Raw genomic sequence first — 9,991 nt, 5'->3', positions numbered from 1 at the left:
CACCCCCCCAGGGGGATGGTCATGCCGCAATCCCTTCTCCTCCATTCTCCTCTCAGGATCTTGGGCACGCATACACACACGCCCGGCGTGAGTTTTAAGCCACTGGGTCCAGGATGTGAACCGCAGTCGACTATGTGGGAGTCCAGCGACATAGCCATTACACTAACTACTGGTTCCCTCTCTCAGATAATTTTTAGCAGACCAGAAATGAAGATACATTGTGGCATAATGGAAGGCAGTGGTTAGACAAAAAAATCAAGGCCAGCAGGTGGCATGGTTGTTAAGGCATTAGTCAACCAAGGTTCAGTTCTCTGATGTGACTGCTTGAAAACTGTGTTGGACGTTTATGTGTGTGTGCCCGAAATCCCAGAAGAATGGAGGAGAAGGGATTGTGGTATGGCAAACCACCCCGGGGGATGATTTCTCACTTTCCCTCTCACTGTATCTCTCTGTCTCTCTGGCAAGCACATGTGCCCTTTGAATAAACCTTAAAAAAATAGCTTTATGTTTTTAGGTAATTAAATTTATATAGTTCAACAAACTGAGTACATATTCATTAAACAGTTTTAAATACATATATTTTAAATGTTTGAAAAGAATAGTCAAAGTATAATATTAACTAGAAGAAGCAGGACACCATTGCCCAGTGGCCCCCTAACCCCCTAACCAGAAGTTCTTGGTGATTTTTCTCAAACCATACTTTGGAGGAGGAGGGGGGGGCGGAGTGCTAAGGAGAGAAGAACGTTGGTACCAGAGAGACTGAATTGTAGACAAAGAATCTGAATAAGAAGAACAGAGCCGAAAAGGTACAAACGGGAACTGAAGTGTGATCTCTAGAGGTAAAAAGGAAAAAACAGAAGTCAAGGTTGGGGGAAATAAGAACCTCTCCCCCAAAATAAAACAAATTATAAAGATGATAATGCTTAGTCCTAAAAGAGTTAAACTAAGATATAGCCCAAAGAAGAACAGAAAATACATGGTTAGTACTGTATTCATTTCATCCTTCCCTTCTCTATAGAAGTGATAAGGACTAGAGGTGAAATCAATCACCTTAATTAAACACATACACACATGTATGTGTGCACATGCACTGGGTTCAATATACGTTACTGGTTCACTCACTTTCTCAATCCTATCTGAACAGACTTACACAGAATAGGGAAGTTAGCGTAGCTTCCAGGACCCTTAGCATTAGCATTCTCTAATTTATTTAGAAACGCATTCAGCTCCCTGGCTCAGAGAAAAGAAAAAAAGCAAGAGGGTCTTTCTAAAACGTCATTAAACACAAAGTCAGTCATTAGGGTAAAAGTTATGAAATCTCTGCTTGGACTTACGTTTCTTACGTCATTTATGTTAAATCTCCTTTGACATTTTTACCTTGACCCTTACTGCATCCTTTGACATAGACAGAAGTCCACTTTACAACATGTCTGTCCATTGTAGATGCATCATATTATTTTTTATTTTTAGTAGTCGGGAGAGGCATTGGGTTTGGGTTTTCTGTTTTTCTTTTCAGTTTACTTATTTCTTCCACAAGTAAGCAAGACAGAGAGAGACAAGAGGCACCTCCAATAGGGTCTTGACACTCTGATCCACCCCCAGCCTCAGGACACCCCAGATAATGGACACATGAATGCCTAGGACACTGACAGAGGTTTGCAGACACAAATCCAGCACGTCCCTGTGTGGATCCACTCACAGAGCTTCCCATTTTACCGTTACACTGTCTGGTTTCTCATTGCATTCTTTGAATGTTGTACATCTAAAGAATATAAGAGATTTTTTTTAAAAGGTCCTACAACCTAGAAATAGTCAAATATTTCATTTTGTTAACTCTTGCAATCTAAGGAATTTTGATATTTTGCTTCTTCATCTTCTGTTTTCCCCATCATCGTGGACAACTACATTTTCTTCAAAAAAGCATGTATTTTTTTTCTGGCATTACATGGGACAATACTTGAAGTTATGAATTCCATTGCATTATAGTAGTAAAAGGCTCAAGAAAAGAGCATGGAAATATTTACTAGAGAATATGTTAGATCATTTATTCAGACTATCTCACTCTGTGGGCTAAGTAATGAGTGTTTTTGTCCTATCCAAAATTCATGTTAATATCTAATCCCTAGGGCCAGCAGGGGACGTGGTAGTTAAGGGCACTGGATTCCCACATGGCTGACATGGTTCGAGTGCCAGACCTGGAGCCTTCTTTCTCACTTTCTTTCTCTCACACGCTCTGTCCCTATCTGGTCAAATTGAAATAAATAAATGAAGTTAAATAAAATAATTCTTTAAAAATATCTAGTCCCCAATGTGTTGTTATTTGGAGGTAGGGTATTTGGGAAGTAATTAGAAGCCCTTATGAAAGGGATTAGTGCCCTCATAAAAAGAGGCCAAAGCTAGCTCATTCTTTCCCACCATGTAAAGATACAACAAAATGTCAAAAGTCTGCAGTTCCAAAGAGGGTCCTGACCAGAATCCAACCATGCTGGCACCCTGATCTCAGACTTCCAGCCTCTAACACTGTAAAGAATCAACTTCTGTACTCTGTAAGTCACTCAGTTCATGGTACTTTGTTATAGCTGCCCTAACTGATCAAGACCCGGTGCATGGGAACCAGCAGTTAGCGTAATGGCTATGTCGCTGGACTCCCACGTAGTCGACCGCGGTTCGCGTCCCGGACCCGGTGGCTTAAAACTCACGCCGGGCGCGTGTGCGTACGTGCCCAAGATCCCGAGAGGAGAATGGAGGAGAAGGGATTGCGGCGTGACCATCCCCCCTGGGGGGTGATTTCTCGCTTTCTGTCTCTATGTCTCTCTCTGTCTGTCTGGCGAGCGCACGCGCCCTATAGCGAAAAAACCTCTCAAAAAAAAAAAAAAAAAAGACCCGGTGCAAGAAGAAAGAGAAGCTGAGACCAAGAATTTCTAAGTTATTTGTCTAAGATCACACGGTTAGGAGACAAAAACCCCATCACCTTGGTACTAGCCAGAGGTGTTATATGGCTAAGACCCTGGGCCCCTACATGGCCAACCATGGTTCAAGTCCCAGACATGATTGCTTCAAAAATCAATGCCAGGTGAACGTGCATACATGCCCAAAATCCCAGGAGAAGACTGCTCTAGAAGGGATTACAGCATGGCCATATCCCTGAGGATGATTTCTCACTTTCCCTCTCTTTGTCTCCCTCTAGCAAGCACATATGCCCTATGGCAAAAACCTAACCAAAATAAAACCAAAAAAACTCAGCATCCTAATTCTACACATCAATTATTAATAATTATTACTCATGAGACACACAAAAAATTTTATGTGAAATTCCATTTCTAATCTATAACATGGGGATAATCATACCATTCCTGATACGTGGTTGATGTGTTTTCAGAAAGACAAAGAGAAGCAAGAGCAGAGAGGAAAAACAGTAACGAGACAGAGGAAGAGAGAATGAAGAGGAATGAAAAGTGCTTTAACAACTGTAAAGTATGGTATATATGTGATGTATTATTTTATTAGAAACTTCTTGTCCTAAATATAGTATGCATACATAGTAATTTTAAGATTAATATAAATTGGTTAATAAAACAATTGTGTTTAGATAAAGACAAAATGTCTCCTAACTGAAGTCGGCCATGATTACATTAACAGCTTTGTCTTGAATGACATACTTAAATTTTAATAGTGTGTCCTTTCTCCTGTATGTACTGATATTTTTTCATGAATATATGAATAAGAGGTTTCTTGTAGGCAACAAACAGAGTAAATCTGATCTGAGACAATTAAATGTTCTATTCTATAGTTGGAATTTGAAGAAAATGAATGGAAATGGGATTAGATGAAGAACATATGAAAGATACCTCACAATTACAAAATATAATTTAAATCTTAGCTCATCCTATAGATAAGAAAAAAAGAGCTGATATTAGTATATTAATAGGTAAAAACCTCATACATCTAATTGAAAAAAAAATCCATTGGAATCGACATCAAATTAACTCAATTTTATTAAATCTTAAGGACTTACATATTTCCATGAGCAGTATAAAGAAGTCCTAAGACGCAGATCCTGTCCTGATGGAAATTCAAAGGTAGTTGAGGACATACGATTGGAAAAATATGAATAATTCAGATATTTGTGTGAAATAATTTGTGAAAGTTATTTGTAAAACAGTAAGAAATGTGAGATTTCAGTGTAGAAAGTGTTAAATTGGGTCTGTCAGGAAGTTTTCTTTAAGGAGACGGAATTTGAGAAATAGAAGAACCATCAGAGGAAGGCATTTCCAGATGAGAGAAATACATGCATTTCTTTATTATTCCAAACGTAGCTTCATTATTCCAAACATCACCTACATCAAGAATTTTAGTATTTATAAATAAAAATGATTAAGATAAATGTCTTGATACAAGGAAACATTGATTTAAAGTACAAGTTTATTTTGGTGCAATTTGTTTTTTTTAATCTACACATAGTTTGTTCAAAATATTTCTTTTCTTGTACTTTTTGAAGACCCCATATGTTAGTTTCATTTTAGAATCAGACATGTTTACTGACATACTAAAATATACTCAGAGCTACAAGGTTATATCTAGGGGAAAATTATTATTGACAAATTCTTCAGGAATTTTTCATTTCTGAAATATCCTATTAGAAAACTATTAGGAGTATAGGAAAAATTCCATGAAGAAATCTCCTGAGCTATTTCAAAGGCATTGACTTTAGAATATTGATCAACTCTTAAATAAAAAAAAAAAGGTAATTTTTTTTCCAAATAAAATTTCAAGTGAAAGAATTCAAGTACTTCTATCTTTGTACATATCAATAGCATTTTCCTGTATTTTTTTCAAATATGTGGCAAGCTTCAAATATATTCTTGTTACCCATAAGACTCATTATGCTCCCATTTTTTATGATTTTTTTTCCTGTTCATCTAATGACCAAGAAAAATAAGTTTTCTGTTACCTTCAGTGACTTACCATTTGTATAATATGCCAGCTGATTCTTATAGGCCTATATTTTGAAAAAAAAAAAAATACAAGAAAATGCTATTGATATGTACACAGATAAAATTACTTGAGTTCTGTAATTAAATTATTATTATATTACAGACTAGCTGTTGGTATGAGGGTTAAGGCACTGGATACTACATGGCAACTGCTTGGTTCAAGTCCCAGACCTGGCAGCTTGAAAACACGATGTGTGTGTATGTGTGCGTGCTCAAAATCTTGAAAAGAGAATGGAGGAGAAGGGGTTGCAGCATGGCCATCTCCCAGGAGCTGATTTCTCAATTTCCCTCTCTCTTGCTCTCTTTATGTCTCTGGTGAGTATACATTTAAAATTTTTTAATATATAGACCTGGTAATTATGTGTAGAAGTTTTGTCACCAGATCATTTGCTTCTTCTAGGTATTTTGTAACATTAGTGGTAATTTTCCAAGATATTCTGACAGAAACTGTCATATTTTCTCAAGACAAAATAAACCAGTTAATACTACATCATAACCTTATGTGCTGATAGCCATAAGACTTGTAAATTTATACAGATGTACTATTTTTAGTACAATTAAAAATTAATGACCCAGGTACCAGCAGTTGGCATAATGGCTATGTCGCTGGACTCCCATGTAGTTGACCACAGTTCAAGTCCCGGACTTGGTGGCTTAAACTCACGTTGGGCACAAGTGTCTGCATGCCCAAGATCCCGAAAGAGAGTGGGGGAGAAGGGATTGCAGTGTGGCCATCCCCCCAGGGGGTGATTTCTCGTTTTCTGTCTCTCTGTCTCTGGCGAGTGCATGTGCCCTATAGCAAAACCTCTCAAAAAAAAAAAAATTAATGGCTCATAAATACAATCCCCATCACCAGAATACAAATAAAGATGAGTTTATACCTTTGAACAAATAGATGTGTATATTGAAAAGATTCTAACAAGGAGAATTATTTTAATTTTACCAGAGAGAGAGAGAGAGACAAAGTGAGAAAGCAAGCCACCAGGTCTGGGACTCAAACTGCTGTTGGCCATGTGGAAGTGACCAGCATCTTAATCACCACACCACCTGGTGATCCCTGAGGACTTCCATTTTGATCAGTTTTAATAGTAACTAAAAACTTCTGCTTACATGCCTGAGGTTGGAAAGATGTTTCTACAGACTAGCTTCTGACTCTGTGTATTTCAAATGTTGCTGCCTTTCCAAAAAAAAAAAAAAAAAACAAACACATAATTCTAGTGCAGGATGTCAAAGAACAGAGGATACAGTGACATGGATTCAAACTCTGCCTCTGACCTAGGTTCTCCAACACTAGTAAAGTCAGCTCAGTGGCTAATGGGATGATACCCAAATGTCATTTCCACACTTGAAGAACTAGCACTAGAGCCAGGCTAAACCTACAGGTGATGATGACCTCTTATATATATATCCTACTAGACTAAAACCAAATATACCTTTAACTCAACTTTATCTTAAGATCCCAGTGCCACACAATATTTGGGGAAGAGTAAGAGAGGGTAAATGCAGTTAAAATGCCTTGGTTTTACAAGTTTTACAAAACACGTGACCCTGTGTTTTTTTAGGGTCCCTTTGAAAGCCTTAGAAGGTGTCTGTGTAAGAGAGAGAGCTAGAGGGACCAGCAGATGGCATAATGGTTATATTACTGGACTCCCATGTGGTGGACCATGCTGTGAGTCCCAGACCCAGCGGCTTGAAACTCATGCTAGGTGTGTGTGCGTGCATACCCAAAAGCTCAAGAGGAAAATGGAGGAGAAGGAATTGCAAGGCCTTCCCCCTGGGGAGTGATTTCTTGCTTTCTGTCTCTGTGCTCTATAGCAAAAATCTCTTTCAAAAATAGAAAGAAAGAAAGAAAGAAAGAAAGAAAGAAAGAAAGAAAGAAAGAAAGAAAGAAAGACTAGACATTAGTTTTATTAATTTCATCATAACTCTGACTTTCTGGCACACCACGGTGTGGAAGTTTCATTGATGCACTTTTCTCAGACTAAATAGTGATGAGTATTGTTGATTTTCCACTTAGCTTGCACAGCAAATACAAGAGGAAACAAGTAATCACCTAGATTGCTAGGATTAGCCAACGCATGACTGGGCTACTTAGCCAAGGTACTGCATTTCGTCCCATGCTCTCACCCTAAATCCCTTGCCATCCATGCTTTCCTTACATTTTTGGTTCTCTTTATTATTCTTATTTTACAGTAATATATCCAAATGCCGTGATGTTAAAGTTATCCAAAAGCCATGCTTGCCAATCCTTGTGCAATGTCCCTGCTCCCATTCTTACTTCCCATATTCCAATATTAAGGAAAGTGTGTGGAGTCAAAGGAGACTGAGAAGTCATGCACTAATGGACCCACTCCAGTGGCTGTATCCACCTTTCTACTCAATGAATGAACAAAAGAATTCTATTCAACAAGATCATTAAATACATTCTAGACACTGTCAGGTTGGATCTCACAGTCTTCAATTGCTCTTTTCCGTTACTTAAGACTTTATCACTCAAGCAAGAAGGTTTGTTGCTTTAGAGTCCTAAGTGAGTATTTAGTGTATTGTAGCCAACTTGTACAACTGGCACAGTTCCTTAAACATGGTTGTTTCCCAATTCTTCTGAGAGATTCTCTCTTTAGCAATCAATGATGAAGAGCCCTTTAAACATTCAAAGATAGGGGCCAGCAGATAGCATAGTGGTTAAGGCATTGGACTCCCACATGGCTGACCATTATTTAAGTTCCAGACCCACTGCTTGAAACTCACACAGGGTACATGTGCATGTAACCCAAAATCCCAAGAGGACAGTAGAGGAGAAGGGATTGTGGCAGGGCCATCCCCTCTGGAGGATAATTTCTCACTTTCTGTCTGTGTCTGTCTCTCCCATGAACACATATACTTGTAGCAAAAGTCTCTTTAAAAAAAATTTTTTTAAAGAATTCAAAGACAATAGGAATGGTATATTTTTGTGATTACTTCTTAGCTTTACACTAGTCTTAGTGAATTTATCAATTTAACATTATTAAAGAGCTGTGAGTGACAAAGATGACCTTAGATCACTCTTTCAAGGAACTTGTTCAAGTGTCAGACAGTAAGGCAGAAATGTTTGTCACATTTGATCTGTGTTCTAACACATGACACATATTAACCATGTCTAACTACATTTTTTTTAAATAATGCGCATGCTCACAACGCATTTCTTTATTCTTCAGTTCAAAACTAAAACAATGTAGAAGTGGCATAATAAAAAGAAAATTGGCTTTATCGTAATATAAAATCCTAAATCTTAGGCATTCACCAAGTTTGATTGTGTTTCTCTGCAGCAATGGCAAAAAAAAGTATAATTATTAGCATACATAAATATTGAACAAACTGAATTGCCTATTGGACTGTGGATTTTGGCCTGTTCTTATGGAGAGTCATGACAATGGCAGAATTTCCTCACATATCATGAACTTAAAATACTGACAAGTATACTTCTACTGAGTCTCTAAGCCATGTGTCGAGCATGTTAAGGTGAAGGAGTCTATCAGCTTGATTCCACTCTTTCTCTGCCCTCCACATTACACATCTCTGACTGGATTTTTCAAATAATTTCACTGAAATTCAGACTCTTGGAGTCCCCTCTGGCACATCTATAAATCACCAGATTTAATACTGACTCCTATTTTATAGGCCTTTCCTATTTTTCTACTACCTTGCACATATGATTGTTGTTTACCTTTTGACTTCCATGGGATATAAAATTATATCCTTAGGGGCCAGCAGGTGGCATGGTGGTCAAGGTGATGGACTCCTACATGGGCGACAGTAGTTTGAGTCCCAGATCTGGTGGCTTGAAAATCACATTAGACAAGTGTGCATGCATGCTCAAAATCCCAAGAGGATAATGAAGGAGAAGGGATTGTGCTGCGGCTATCACCCTTGGGGGGCAGGGGGAGGGTGCTGATTTCTTACTTTCCCTCTCTTCATCTCTCTCTGGTGAGCATACACACCCTATGGCAAAAAACACTTAAGCACACTTCTTCTAGGATTAGCTAATTTAGCTCTATACTTTTGTCAGGAGAGTAACAGTAATTGATTTCTCTTGTTGTTAGAAATGACTACATGTCTATAATGCCAATGTTCCCAGAAACTTTCTCTCTGAGCCTGCTAGCTAACAAAGCAATTGCTTGGCCAAAGAATCTCACTTATGATAAATGGTCAAGTGCGTTAGAGCTGCTATCGATAAAAAACAAAGAACCTTTCAGATGACCTTGTAGAGACCTCAACACCTGGTAAAGAAATAAATAAATTTAATTGCCAAAGATCCACACTGAGAAAGATAAAAAGGTCAGAGGAGACTGAACTATACAGATAACACTGCAAACTTCATTTAGTCATTAGATTGAACCTCCCTCTTGCAGTTTCATTGCCTCTCCTTTTTTCTATAATGAAGTTTCTGAGAAGCACTGCAGCAGCAAAGGAAATGAACTGAAGACAGCATAAGGAAAAAGCAATCATTCTAATCATTCGAAAATAAATGAATGTCTTTTTAAAAAAAAATCTCAATAGGTGGGTACATAGCTTTCAACCCTGAACGAATGACATAGACCCAGTGCTCTGATTTTAAAACATAATGAGAAAGGAATTAAATCTGAGGAGTTGACAGGTGGCCTGGTAGTTAAGGACGCTGGATTCCCACATAGTGGACCATGGTTTGAGTCCTGGACCTGGCAGCTGGCTTTCTCACTTTCTCTCTCTCACTCTGTCCCTCTCTGGTCAAATTAAAAAAAAAAAAAAAAAGTAAATTTAAGAAAAAAAGTACATTTTAACAGCAAAGAAAATACATGTGTAGAATAACTTATTTGAAAGTCTATTTAAATAGGTGATAATTTAGAAATCCATAGTAATATTATTCAGCAGACTTCCTGGGGAATAAAAAAAGAACTAAATATAAAGATTAAAATACAGCCAAATGGTAAATAAAATAGAGGTAAGTTTGTTTCTAACTACAGTACTTTACAACTTTCAAA

Source organism: Tupaia chinensis, unplaced genomic scaffold (assembly GCF_000334495.1).
Source record: "Tupaia chinensis unplaced genomic scaffold, TupChi_1.0 Scaffold000173_1, whole genome shotgun sequence".
NCBI classification, from domain to species: domain Eukaryota; kingdom Metazoa; phylum Chordata; class Mammalia; order Scandentia; family Tupaiidae; genus Tupaia; species Tupaia belangeri.
This window is presented reverse-complemented; position numbering follows the sequence as displayed.